Here is a 12,831-nt window from a genome sequence, read left to right on the forward strand (position 1 = left end):
GCCCAAGCCCCTCTCCCAGAGGCACACAAATCAATCTGACTTGGGTCAGCAAGCACTCAGAACCCAGGTCCTAGGTCCTGCCACTGGTTGTCCTACTGTGACTCAGGTCCAAGCCCTATCATTTTGCAGTAGGGAGATATCCGAAGTCAGAAAGTCTGTGTACTGCAGTATGGACGTGTTAGTACGCCTGTGAAACATGGGTCCAGCAATTGTAAACCCAGGTTTACAATGCAGCATGGATGCTCAAACACAAGCTTGGAAACACCAAGTCCACAAACTTGGGTCCCACAGACCCAGGTTGAGTGTGAACTGTAGACATACCCCAGGAGGGCTAACAAGCAATTTTTTTTTTTTAAATGAAAGCCAAGATTTTGTTGTTATTCTGTGACTCCAGTATTGGGATCCTAGGCACAGGCCTACAGTACCCTATGCCTTAATTTCTTAACTGCAGAGCCAGATTATCATTTTATTAACTCTACCCTAGAGGTCAATTTATGTATTTGTTTTGCCCCACTGCTCTCTTCTCATCAAATTTCACAACTCGCAAATGATCGATATGTTGAACTCTGAATCCCGATGAACCCTACAAATCAAATAGAGTGTAGAGAACAGTATTGCTAAGTCACAGTGTTCAAAAATCATGAGCCATGCCCAAAACAATCATGAGCTTCATTTTAAACATCATTAACTTTTAAAAATAATAAACTTCGGGCTCTTTATATTTTCAAGTTTTTCTCAGCAACTCACTCTTAATTTTTTAATTTTTAATTAAAGCTGGAGAGATTGTCTGGTAATAACCTGATTCCAGTAGCTGGGGCTTTAAGAAAAACACCATATATCACAAGACCTTGATAAAAATTCTGTAAGTTGTTAACAATGGGAATAGTAGGGTTTCTTTTTTTTTTTCTTTTTCCATCTCTTCAGTGCAATTCACAGAAATAAAAAAAATGTTTCTCTAATAGAGATGTTCAAATTCTAATCAACTATATTTTTGCTAGAGGTAGTTGGGTGCTAAAAGAAAACGTTGATCCATTAATACTTCATGAATAAACAGCATTCACTAAGTTATGATTCATAGGGTTGCATGAGAAGTATTCATGATTATATGGAGTGCCACAGCATATATTCCTGAAATATTTGAAAACGATGAAAGTTTAAACAGTGTTTATTTTTAATGTTTTAATGTTTATTTTTCCAAAAGTTCCTACCAGCAGTTAATTATTTTCCAGTCAAACAGAAACAATATAACGTGACCTATGTGAGTAACCATACATCATGAATAATGAATACTGAATAGTCAAAGTGCATAGTTCATGAACTTTCCCATAGGCTTTAACTTATTTGTTGAAACTTTCTGACAAATACATTTTCAGAAATCAAAATCAGTTTATGAATGGTTCATTAACTAAAAAGGGACTATGTTCATAATGAATATCATTATAAATGAGTAGTTTGACCATTTCTATTTCATCATGTTTATATAGACGTGAATGACCAGAGTGCTAAATCAAGTTGTCTCTGATTTTGAAAGCTTCCCCAGCTGCCAATGCGATAGCACTACTAATGTTCCAAATAAATAAAACAAACAAGCCAACCACAAACTCCAGTTACCCTTTGTTTTAAAAAAATTGAGATTCCTGAGTAGCAGCAGTGCACTAATGTATCACATAACTTACAAAACTCAAGCACTTAAAAACAAGACAATAGTTAATTGCATGGTAAATCTTACACTGCCTATAGAACATAAATCACATTTTTACCAAGTACAAAGACATGTACATTCCATTAGAACAAACAACCTTAACTCTGACCCACCATGAAATATTTTCTTTGTTAATCTCAAAACAAAGAGAAAAGCCATCTGAAAACCTACCAAAATATTTATATAACTATGCTTCACATATAGGTGACCTTAACGTAGGTCCATACATGAACATAATTTTATCATAAATTAATAATGATATTTTTGCTATTAAATGTCAAATGCAACGTTCTAACAGTATTCAAGAAACATCATTTCTAAGCAATTAACAACAAAAATATAGTATCAACTGACATAAGCATAAAATCTTTATTACTTATTATCTCTAAAAGAACCTAGATATCAAAATTAAGGTATCAAAATAATACATTAAAATTAAAAAACATTCTAGACAGGTGACAATTTGTGAGTACTGTTTGACATGCTAAGAATTAAGCCCATCATCTTACTTTTGCTACACCACCTCCCCCAAATCCCATTCCAGCCTACTTGTTTGGCTTATCCATCTATTATGTCTACACTTTTAGGCCTTGGCTACACTTACCCGGTAGTTCGACGGCTGGAAATCGAACTTCTGGGTTCGACTTATCGCGTCTAGTCTGGACGTGATAAGTCGAACCCGGAAGTGCTCGCCGTCGACTGCGGTACTCCAGCTCGCCGAGAGGAGTACCGCGGAGTCGACGGGGGAGCCTGCCTGCCGCGTGTGGACCAAGGTAAGTTTGAACTAATTCGAACTAAGGTACTTCGAACTTCAGCTACGTTATTCACGTAGCTGAAGTTGCGTACCTTAGTTCGAATTAGGGGGGTAGTGTAGACCAAGCCTTAGACTTCAAGCCCTTTGGAGCAGATACTCTCATTTCCTATATATTTATACAGCACTCAGCACAATGTGGTTTCAACCTGCCATATCTATGATAAATATTGGCCAAGATTTTTAAAAAATGACAAGTGATTTGGGGGACTTTAATTTTCAGAGCCCAACTTGAGACACTACACGTGGTTTGATGCTCAGCACTTGAAAATCAGGCCCCTTTCAAGATGTCTCAAGTTGGACACCCAAAATCACTAATCACTTTTTAGAATCTTCACTAATGTGTCTGCCTGTTACATTGGCAGTGTAAAATTTATTCTCTCCCCATAACAGGTCAGATACCTACATAACTGGAACTAGAACTCTTACCCTACAGCTCCATCAGGGCCAGGATCATGAAATCCAGACTGAGAACCAGCCTCTGATATGGTTAGACACTTGTGCAAGGAACCTTCTTTTAATGGATAGCTGGACAAAACCTAGTAACAGGGCTCTCTTGGCCATACAAGAACTATGAGGCTGAAATTTGTCATAAATTCATAGATTCCAAGACCAGAGGGGACCACTGTGATCATCTAGTCCAACCTCCTGTACAACACAAGCCATAGCCCTTCCCCAAAATAATTCCTAGAGCATAGCTTTTAGAAACAACATCCAATCGTAATTTTAAAATGGTCAGCGATGGAGAATCCACCACAAGCCTTGGTAAATTTTTCCAAGCATTAATTGCTCTCACTGTTCATAGTTTCTAGTCTGAATTTGTCTAGCTCTAACTTCTAGGCATTGCATTATATTATACCTTTCTCTGCTAGATTGAAGAGCCCATTATTAAATATTTGTTTCCCATATAGATACTTATACACTGTAACCAAGCCAACCCTTTAACCTTGTCTTTTTTGGCCCAAATCTTTATCACCACGTTATGCACAGGATGATTTAGGGCAGGGATCGGCAACTTTTGGCATGCGGCTCGCCAGGGTAAGCCCCCTGGTGGGCCGGGCCGGTTTGTTTACCTGCCGCGTCCGCAGGTTCGGACGATCATGGCTCCCACTGGCTGCGATTTGCCACTCCGGGCCAATGGGGGTCATGGCCAGCACATCCCTCGGCCCATGCCGCTTCCCGCTGCCCCCATTGGCCCGGAGCGGCGAACCGGCGGGAAGTGGCGTGGGTGAGCGATGTGCTGGCCGCGGCTTCTCAACGCCCCCATTGGCCTGGGACAGAAAACCGCGGCCAGTGGGGGCTGCGATCGGCTGAACCTGCCGCATCAGGAAGTAAATAAAACTGGCCCAGCCCACCAGAGTGCTTACCCTGGTGAGCCACGTGCCAAACATTGCCAACCCCTGATCTAGACAGAAAAATGCGAATGCAAATTGGGTTCTTTAAAAAGCGTTTATAAGACGGCCAATAAGCAATGATTCCAAAAACTCAAGAAAGAGAACAACTTTGGCTAAAAGCTTATTCTGGTTCAGTGGATCGACGGCAGCAATTAGAAAAATAACATATAACAACCAGAAAAAGGGGGAAATAGATATAACTCATATAAATTATAAGTTATGAAGTACAGAAAATTGATGTGGGAAACTAAGGACATCAGAAAAAAATCCATGACTGGCAGGGCTAAGGACAATAAGGAATTTAAGTATATTATGTACAAAAGAAATCATAGCAAAGATCAATAGGCCCATTGCTAAATACACATGGTAAACCTGTTAATGATGCCAAAGGTGGATTAAGGTTTCCTGGGACTCTGGGCCAGAGCACTTCCAGTTTCGCCCCTTCTGCTTGTGGCCCCTCCCACAGCTGCAACCCTTTCTGACCCTTCTCCAGGGTCCGCCCCTGTTCCACCCAGGGTCTTGGCTTGGGGACCACTGCGGGGGGGCTTCCCCCATCGCACAGCTTCTGCCAGGGTCGGGCTGGGGCTGCTGGGGGGAGGGGCTTCTCCATCCCGCTGCTTCTACCAGAGACGGGGTCAGGCCAGGGGCAGTGGGAGGTGGCTTCCCCCATCCCGTGGCTTCTTCCGGGAATGGGTTCAGGGGTCATGGGGGGGGGGGGGGGGACGGGGGGGGGGGGGTCCTCCACCCCACATGCCTGGCACTGCTGCTGGGAGTCTGGGCTTCCACCCCGGATGGCAGATTTTTTTCCAGGGGCCCCCCAGTTGGCCAGGGACCCTGGACCTGGGCCCCATGGGCCCAGTGGCTAATCCGCCACTGATGATGCAAAAAACACATCAATAAATATTTTTGTTCTGAATTTGAAAGGAAGCAGAATGATGTACTTGTATCACATGAGGATGATCAAACTTTCCTGTCCATTAGTAACTAAGGAGGACATTAGACAACATCTAGTAGGGATAAACATATTTCATATCAGCAGGCTTGGATAACTTTTATCCAAGAGTTCTAAAAGGGTTGGCTGAGCAGACCTCTAGCCCACTGATGTTAATTTTTTAGTAAAGCTTGGAATATCAGGAACATTGCAAAAGACTGGAAGACTGCTAATGTTGTGCCAATAGTTAAAAAAGGAATGCACTGACTAAATATAGGCTGGTGAGGCTGACAACAATCCCAGGCAAAATAGTGGAAAAAGCCGATATGAGATTCAACTGATAAAAGAATTAATGGATAGGAATATAATTAGGGCCTGTCAACATTGTTCTATGGAAAATAAGTCTTGTCAAACAAATCTGATTTAATTATTTGATCAGATTATAAGTTTGGTTGATGCAGGTAACTGTGTGATTATAATATACCTAGACTTTTGTAAAGCATTTGGCTTAGTACTGTGTGACATCCTGATTAGAAATTCCTTAGAAATTTACTTTTTCAATTAAATGAATTCCAGCAAATATTTTTTTTTATTTAAAATCAGCATTTTTGTCTTTTGTCCCTCCCCAACCCTTTCTCCTTTTTTCCCCAAAGGAAAAAAGGGAGATAAAAAGGGGAAGAAAAACAATCTCTGGACAATGGTGAAAGAAGAAAGAACAATCTGTAAAGAAAGGGGTATACAAGGAAACTTTAGAAAGTTTATAAAATAGCCATCATCACAATGTTCCCCAGAAGCTAGAGATGATGAGGCAGTAACACCATAGTTGAAAAGGAGCCAGCTGGCCCCTAATATGGAGTTGACAGAGAGCTAGGCAGAATTCTCTGAATATATGAATTGCTACACCTACGTATGATAGCCAATCCTTCGTTTCTGTAACAATGGTGGGCCAACATATTTGGGATGAGGATTAGGTCTGTATGTAAAGGTCTTGATCTTCCCCTGTACTGAAGTTACATAGGTCTTTTTCCCAAACGTATCTTTAAGGCCTTGATCTACATGTTCCCTCCATAGGAGTCCACCAATATAGAGAAGGAATCAAAATTTAACCAAGAATTCTGCACCAGATCATTGACAAAGTGCCCTGCAGGCTCTCGTTGGCACAACCCCCAACCCTGCAGACAGATGTATGACGTCTTGGAAAGTATTGTGCAAACATTTTGATACCATACCCAGCAAAATGGAAATTCTCCAGGACCCGTTAAGACTGACCTCATGAAGAGAGAAAAATAATTTTGCAAATAATTTTGTAAGGACTCTAGCCTAATGTAAATGGACAGACAGTGCTAAATAAATGTAAGAAAATTAATACACTCTTTTTAACAGACGATGTCTGAGAGTAGATTCCTTCTATTGTAAAGAATTTTCTGGAGCAGCTAGCTAACACAGAATCCACTTTATCAGTGATAGCTTGCTTCCTTGCTCTTTTTCCTGGCATTTTTTATAATTTGGTGAAGTTTATAAAAAGGAATTTCAGAAAAAGGACTGATAATATTTATGGACTTTTTATCAAATCAGACTGAGGGAGTTGGGACCATCTTAGCCTTGAATTACGGTGCAAGTGGAGACTTAACAACAGAACTCTTTCTACAAAATGCAGGTGTTATCTTGCTGTGCTCCAGCTGTGACCAGGACTTAGGCCAGCAGAGAACAATCGGAAAGTGGGGAGAATGGGCGAATAGCATTCTCAAGATAAGTCCATGTTTGGAATTACTCTGGTTTACCTGGTCGTGAGACCTTTGAGCTGCTGAATGCTGCTCCTCGCAGGCTGCTGTCGAGAGTCTGGGGGTTTGAGTTACCATTGAGATCACGACATCCGACAGTTGATAAGTCTGGAATGAGAGGCAGAGAGACCCAGTCAGACCGGGTTACATGGCCTCAAAAGAGGAGCACTTGTCAATTTTTCCGCTTGGCCTTCTCCAGTTTATCAACCATTTTTAATATCCTTTGAGATAGGAGGCTTATCTGAACCATGGGGGAATAAAGCTGTGATAGAAAGAGCTATAGAAGCGAGACTCACAAGGACTCATTCTGCTCAATTGGTGCACATGTGGTTGTGAGGCAGGTTGTAGGAACTCAGGAAGCTAACGGGAGCCTCAAGACAACCTGGATCGGTGCACAAAATTCTGCCATTTCAATGGGCACTTGTACATGTTCAAGTCTGACAGAGTTGTAGCTGAACAGAATGCAGACAATTCACTTCGCCCTACTGCAAACAGAGCTTCCCCCTATACCGGGAATTTCCAGATGGCTTAAGTTCACTTTGTGCCAAGTAAGTGGAACAAAATGAGTTTGGTAGACCAAAGCATCCATTCCTTGGTCTTCTGGGAAGGTCAGGGTGGAAATCTTTATGGAATCAAACATGAAAGGTGTGCCAGAATTTTTATATCTACAGGAGCCTTTTTCCTGCACACTTCAAATAGCAGACATTTCTGTGCCTTCCTTTGTGTCTTTCCAGTGGAGCCTTATTTCATAGCCTCCCTCTGGAACAGCCTCCATGTGCCTAACTTACTTCTTGATTTTACCCCAAGCTACATTTCAAGCTTCGTCTCTTCTGCCCAGTTTGTCTTGTGTTCTTTCTAATAAAACAATAAAATGTATCAGGATGAAATAATTTATTGAATTTCTTAGAGTTATGTCCTTCTCCAAAGACTTTTGATAGCTCCTAAAAACCAAACATTAAATGTGTTTTTAACTAAAACATTTAATTCCTCAATCAATTTATAAAATAAGGTATTTGCAACATCATTAGAGGTTAGCTTTATGAATCCAGTCCTGATTTTCCATCTGTCTTGCACCACATAGTCATTCTCGTTAGTACAAGGTGACTGTAAAACATAACAAATTCCAAATTCTATCCTGTGCATACACCCATTTTGCTCAAGTGTAAATGACTCTACAAGGGACAAGGCCATGGGGAAATCAGGCCTTCCATGTTGTTCCAATTAATTTTGATATGAACAACAGATGAACTATTCTTGAATTGACAAAAGCAGGGCTACAACTGTCACAGAAATTTTGAATACATTTAACGGCAGAGGTGTGGGAAAAAACAAGTCATGGAAAGGGGGCAGTAGGACAGAGTGTTGGAGAGTGAGCCCACACTGCACTCACCCTCTCAGCAGTGTCTCCTGTCCTCTGGGGCTGGAACCAGCTCCCTACTCTGGGTTCTGCAACCTAATGCACAAGATAGCAACACCACTGAGGTTAGGATGGAGGATAGAGGGAGGGACAGACTGGCCAAACCTGCATGCACCAGGTCACAACATGGCTCACTTTGGAAACATTTCACTCAGTTTGCAGTATTTCATGGACTTCCTTCAAATTCACAGTTTCCGTGACCACCATGACAAAACTATAACACTAACTAAAAGTCAAAGCCATTACTATTGAGTTTGTCTAATGAATGTGTGCTCCCATATATCTATAGAATAATGAGAGATTTATGCTATTTCATGCCATCCAGCCATGCTGACAGCTTGAGGTTAAGTTGTTTTTCTTTCATTTCTTCTCTTGTGAGTGTTATGATCCCCTCTATAAAACAACTCCAAAAACCATGACTTTGTAAATATGGAATGCAGTACCTTAAATATGTTTGGAAGACTATACTGTTATAATCCCTCTTTCCTGATACTGATAGTATAATCCTGATACTTGTGCATGCAACAAAAGACAAGTTATAATGGTACTGGTCTAGACAACAATTACCCAAGGGAGACAGAGTGGCAGTACCCTGTGGCCCTCTATTGCCCAAGCCCCCTATTTAACTCCGGGGCTTGCCCCAGGAAGTTGTCTGGCCAACCATACAGACTTTGGCCTGCTGTGACTCCAAACTTTAGCTTGTCTCCTGATCTCCAGTTTCAAATCCCAAGCCTGACTCTCTTGCCTTCTGACTCCGACCACTAGGCCAGACTGCCTACACCCTGGTCCCTTACATACTGTGGCAAAAAGGGTTAATGTGATGCTTGGACGTAAAAACAGGGAGATGATTTTACCTCTGTATACAGAATTCATGAGACTGATACTGGAATATTACAGCCAGTTCTGGTGATTACATTTTAAAAAAGGATGTTGAAAAACTGGAGAAGATGCAGAAAACAAAAAAGTTATTCAAGGGCTGGAGAAAATGCCTTGCAGTGTAAAATGTAAAGAGCTCAATCTCTTTAGTTTATCAAAAAGAAGACTGACAGATGATATGATTACAGTGTATAAGTACCTTCATGGGGAGATAACACTGGGTATAAAAGGGGGTCTTCAATCTAGTGGAGAAAGGCACAACAAGAACCATTGGGTGGAAGCTGAAGCCAGACATATTCAAATTAGAAATTAGGCACAACTTTGTATCAGCAAGTATGATTAATCACTTGAACAAGCTACTAAGGGAAGTGGTAGATTCTTCATCTCTTGATGTCTTCAAATCAAGACAGGATGCTTTTCTGAAAGGGTACGTCTACACTTACCGGAGGGTCCAGTGGCAGGCAATCGATGTTCTGGGATCGATTTATCACGTCTGGTTTAGACGCGATAAATCGATCCCGGATTGATCCTGGAAGTGCTCGCCGTCGACACCGGTACTCCAGCTCGGCGAGAGGAGTACGCGGCATCGACAGGGGAGCCTCCGCGCCGCGTCTGGACCCGCGGTAAGTTCGGACTAAGGTACTTCGAATTCAGCTACATTATTAAAGTAGCTGAATTTGCGTACCTTAGTCCAAAGTGGGGGGTTAGTGGGGACCAGGCCAAAGACATGCTTTAGTCAAACACAAATTATTGGGCTCAAATAGGTGAAATTTAATAGCCTAGAATATAGAGGAGGTCAGACTAGATGAGCTAATGATCCCTTCTGGCCTTAAACGCTATGAATTTATGAACTGCCTATGGACAGAGACTATAGTCTAGTCTTGTGGTTAGGACACTGGATTGAGTAACAAGGTATGGGTTCAATTGCTGGCTCTGCCACCGACTTGCTGTGTGACCATGGACAAGTCATTTAATCACCACTGTATTCTATATAGGTCCTTATACGGCACTCATCACCTTAGTATCTGAGCACCTTCCAGGAGCACATTAAGTAACATGACTAACAATGTGTTTGTTCTCTCATTCTCTCCATAGGGGAAGTGTGTGCATGCAGTGGAGTGGTTTGTTTTGTAATATTTTTTATAATATATACACACCTATGGTGCTATATGTTTAGGTTCCAGAGGCACTTTCTTTCTCCAACACTCTCTGGGGCTTGGCTGTGAAATGTCAGTTAATACTTCCTCTCTCTCACTCTTTGTCAATCTTCTCTAACTAGATGATAAACTCTCTGAGGCAGGGACCATTTACTAGGTCTTGGTCTGGTGCCTAGCACAATAGGGCCCTAGTCTCAGTTGGCATCCAGCCATCTAGTAATACAGGCCAGTGATTCAAAAACCTTTTATAAAGTCGACGCACCAACTGCATTTTGTCTTTTTTGGGGACCCACCATAATCCTTGGTCCCTGCACCCCACCCCCAACCCAGCTCAGCCCTCTAGTCCCCTGCACCCCAATCTCCCTTCCTCTTCTCAGCCCAAGCCCCCTGCCCCACTCCTGCAGCCCCAGCCAGCTCCTCTCTCCCTGTGGCTGGGCTACAAGCGCTGCCGGGCTACAAGCGCTGCCAGGCTGCTGACTGTCCACTTGCCAGCTTTGGCTGCTTCCTTATGCCCAGCAGAAGTGAGAAATTGGGGGGAAGGCGGGAGAAGAGGAGAGAGGGATGGGGAGTGCCTCCAGGGCATACACAGGCCACCTAGACCCTTCTTGCAACCCACTGTTTAGGGAACATTGATACAGGTAATACAACAATCATATTTTCTATTTGCATACTAACTTACTGCATCCAGATCAGATACTCACATCCCGGACATGACTGAGCAGAAATCTCTACTTGGGCCAAACTGTGAAGTGGGCCTTTGATATAGAAGTCGATGAAGTTAAATCCACTTACCCCAAGTCTGAATTTGGTCCTATCTGTATTCAGAAGTGAAAGCTGAGTACATCTATCTACTGCACCTTTGCTCCTAATCTAGTCTCCCTTTAAATCTTGCCTACATTCATTTGGGAACCACAGGCCAGGTATACAAAGATATTTAGGAATCCAAAGATGAAGACAGGTGCCTAATGAAATTTATAAAAGCACCTAAGCAAGTTAGGTGCCTACTCTCATTGAAAAATCAGTAAAAGTTAAGTGCCTAACCTACTTAGGTCCTTTTGTAAATCCCATTTTCTTACCTGGCTTGACCAGCCAGCATAGACAGGGCAAACCAGGTGCCAATTTTACTGGCATAAAGTTTAAATACATTTTCCTAGCACTGTTCCTTAAGCCATTATATTAGTGGGGGTCTATTTCATATTTTCCCCTTCCAGCAATAGATTTTATTTTATTTTTTATATATAAGTTAGGCAGGCTACTTTCAGTAGTATGCAAAACCACAGAAGCCTCACAGGAGGGATTTAACTTTCAGCCTCTAGAAAAGATATGCCGTCTATCTAATCCATTAAATGAATGTTTTGTATCCTTTCAAAGTGATAAACAGCTTTAATATTTTCAAACAGTCCCTTGGGGTAACCTTTAGTACTTGTATGAAAACCAGAATATATGGCAAACTGCAGGATACCATCGTTAAATATGTCACAATCCGGCAAAATAAAACCCAAGATATCTTGTCTGAAAGATGCTTTAAAAATATATGAAGCGATTCCTAAAAAGTATATAAATCAAAAAGACTGAAAGTGCTGCCACCTGCAAAGTTGCTGAAAGTGATTTGGGTTTTTAATTTCTTTTTTGGATTAATATTTTACATAGAACCGCACCGGCAACACTAAAATGCAGCCACTTCTGGGACACAGGCTACAATCAACTTGTGCCCAGCACAGTATGGGTGGAGGTTTTGGCAATGACTTACTGCATCCAGATCAGATACTCACATCCCGGACATGACTGAGCAGAAATCTCTACTTGGGCCAAACTGTGAAGTGGGCCTTTGATATAGAAGTCGATGAAGTTAAATCCACTTACCCCAAGTCTGAAAAGGGGCAATGTTTATACCCAGACTAGTCAAGAGCTGGGTTTTTAACATCTCGATAAAAATCTCCCCCTAGTAAATTGCATGATGTTCATAAGAATATAAGAGCGGCCATACTGAGTCAGACCAAAGGTCCATCTAGCCCAGTATCCTGTCTTCTGACAGCGGCCAATGCCAGGTGCCCCAGACGGAATGAACAGAACAGGTAATCATCATGTGATCCATTTCATTTTATTTTTCACTTTATTATTCACAGCTCAATTTTTTTACCTGAAAAAGATTAACTGCTAGCTTAACCGTTCCTTAATGGTTTGATGTACTAGTCATGTGTGTGTGTAGGTCAGGGGTCAGCAACGTTTGGCATGCAGCTCGCCCGGGTAAGCACCCTGGCAGGCCGGGCCAGTTTATTTACCTGCTGACATGGCAGGTTCGGCTGATCGCGGCCTCCACTGGCCGCAGTTCACCGTCCCAGGCCAATGGGGGTGGCGGGAAGCCGTGGCCAGCACATCGCTCGCCCGCGCTGCTTCTCGCCGCCCCCATTGGCCCGGGACGGTGAACCGTGGCGAGTGGGGGCCGCGATTGGCCGAACCTGCCGTGTCAGCAGGTAAATAAACTGGCCCGGCCCGCCAGGGTGCTTACCCTGGCGAGCCTCGTGCCAAATATTGCCGACCCCTGGTCTAGGTTCTTATACTGCCCCATCACCATAGCATCTGTGTCTCTAAGTGCTAATCTATACAGAGAAAAGAACAGGAGTACTTGTGGCACCTTAGAGACTAACAAATTTATTAGAGCATAAGCTTTCGTGGACTACAGCCCACTTGTAGTCCACGAAAGCTTATGCTCTAATAAATTTGTTAGTCTCTAAGGTGCCACAAGTACTCCTGTTCTTTTT

At 42.4% G+C, this 12,831-nt stretch overlaps 1 protein-coding gene across 8 annotated transcripts in view; it reads right to left on the reverse strand.

The window, feature by feature from the left end:
* The window catches only part of TBL1X (transducin beta like 1 X-linked), a 256,261-nt gene that overhangs the window by 101,575 nt on the left and 141,855 nt on the right, over positions 1 to 12,831 (reverse strand). For 5 of the 8 annotated variants that reach the window (XM_034757315.1, XM_034757327.1, XM_034757316.1 and 2 more), the window contains one exon: positions 6,620 to 6,727. The exons of 2 other annotated variants lie outside the window; for them this stretch is intronic. The gene's annotated coding sequence lies outside the window, so the exon portion shown is untranslated. Of the gene's footprint in view, positions 1 to 6,619; positions 6,728 to 8,009; positions 8,029 to 12,831 lie in introns of those variants that run through there. One more of the 8 variants, XM_034757312.1, reaches the window with a different exon arrangement.

The sequence above is a fragment of the Trachemys scripta genome, chromosome 1 (assembly GCF_013100865.1).
Source record: "Trachemys scripta elegans isolate TJP31775 chromosome 1, CAS_Tse_1.0, whole genome shotgun sequence".
Classification (NCBI taxonomy): domain Eukaryota; kingdom Metazoa; phylum Chordata; order Testudines; family Emydidae; genus Trachemys; species Trachemys scripta.